Here is a 2,183-nt window from a genome sequence, read left to right on the forward strand (position 1 = left end):
CCTAGGACATCCAATATATATAGTATTTTGTCGAAAGCGCTTTTTTTCACGAATTTATATATTACGAATTTATTTGACGATTTTCGATTTAGATCACGAATTATACTATAGCACATTTCTAATAGGTTTAACAAATTATATGTCATTTATTTGAATTCAAATTTATTTTAATGACTTAGTATTTACTAAAAAGATGAAGTTTTTTTAAAAAGAAAAAAAAAGTTTTTATATGGATTTGAATGATTGTTTTGAATTCTTAGAATTTATCGGGGGTTGGCGAACGTTAGCGAGCAGGGGGCGCAGCCCACTAGTTAATTATTAAAAAAAGAGTCTAATAGCTACTAAAAAAACTTGTTAGATTATCAAATTATGCTAAAATATAAAATTACAATACGAAGTTTAATATTTTTTCCTGTGCAAAAATTTATCCATAATTGATATTGTAAATTATGAATAACTGTTTCTCTTACATCTGCAAATAAGAACAAATTTGAAAAACTATTGTTCGGAAGAGAAGCATGTTTGAAAAATTTTACGAACTCAAAAAAAAAAGAAAAAAAGAAAGAAAAAAAAAGAACACCGGTGTCTGATGAAGTATTTCATAACTATAAATTACAAACAGGCTAAATATAATATATTTCACGTATCTTGACAATTAATACAACATAATAAAAAAAGCATGAAAAATATGTATCAGTAAAAGTTCTGCGTCAAAGAATGAATGGTTAGAGGGCTCAAATATGTCAATTAATTTGTGCAGATGATATTTTCATTTACAAAATCAGGCACACTTTAATCATAATCGTTTGGTTTGTAGTCTTTGGTCATTAGACATTGAGCTTTTCAGAACGTTCCTTTTATTAGGACACTGTTCTCCCTCATTTTGGGGTTGCTTTAACGATATGATTGACGTACAGTGAGTTACAAAAAAAGGACACCCGGAACAACTTTTGATCTAACTATCGGATCTTCACTTTCTAGGACTCAATCTTAATTGCTCAAGGGTGTGTCCTCTAAATTTGCTAATTAATTATTGCAAACGATATTTTAAGTTGCGGAATCAGACACAAAAGCGTATTTTCTCTGAATAAACATACCTGTTTTTTTGTCAGACTTGGATTTTGGACCCCCAAAATATGGAGGGTAGCCGCAGTCTAAGAAATATGAATCCCATAATTTGGTCAAGAGAGTGATCCAAAGTTTGAACCCCATAATGTTAGTTTCAATTTTTGCGTATTTCTCCGCAATCTCGAGAACGAATATGCAAATTGAAAAATGTTCACACTCAATTATAAAGTTCGCTGAGCCATTATCTATCCCCTGAGCTAGGATGGCACTTAAAACCGAATTTAGAGACAATCCATATTCTCAGAATATAAAAAATTTAAATTAGTAACATTGAACTTTTTTTTTACAAAGTTATGATAAAAAGGCACCAATTTACGTGGCCCAAAACAAGTCATTTGTAGCAACATTTTTAGAATTCTCTAAAATGAGTTCTTTGTATAGGATAGATTACATATTGACAATAAAACGTGGCAAATGCTTGAAAAATATGCATGGTTTTTTTTTTATTGTTATTTCAAAATAAAACGTATACATGAATATGAAATGAAAAATAAAAATGACGTGGAAATTGAAATATAAATAAATTCTAAGAAATGTTTTCATTTCGTTTAAGGATCTAATTGACTTTAAATTAAAATTCCAACAACCTTTAATCTAGTCTTTGAAAAGAATTCTCATAAAATGGCTTTACAAATGAATCTCAAACAACGTAACTTTTTATTCTCTTACTAGTATACTTTAAGTCATTCTTCTGTCGCTATTTTTCTATCCACAACACCGAATGAAAAAAAAATAAAGGAGCGACGGTTTTGGAGAAAAAAATACATTAAAAATACGCTCGATTTTTCAATAAACATCGCCAAAATTCATCAATTCCCTACTTCTCGAGCATCCAACGCGTGGGCGGGAACGATATCAGCCAACAGCGCTCTTTTTGGCGCTATTAATAAAATCTCCTTCTTTCGTAAAACTAGCCAACACACCTTCTCCGTTAAAACAAATCATCCCCTAAGTTAAGGATTGCGCTAACAGGTGAGCTTTTATGTATGTATGGATTTTAATTAAATAACTTTTTTTTTATTTTACATAAAATAATTAAAAATACAATTTTTTGN

Source organism: Parasteatoda tepidariorum, chromosome 10 (assembly GCF_043381705.1).
Source record: "Parasteatoda tepidariorum isolate YZ-2023 chromosome 10, CAS_Ptep_4.0, whole genome shotgun sequence".
NCBI lineage: Eukaryota > Metazoa > Arthropoda > Arachnida > Araneae > Theridiidae > Parasteatoda > Parasteatoda tepidariorum.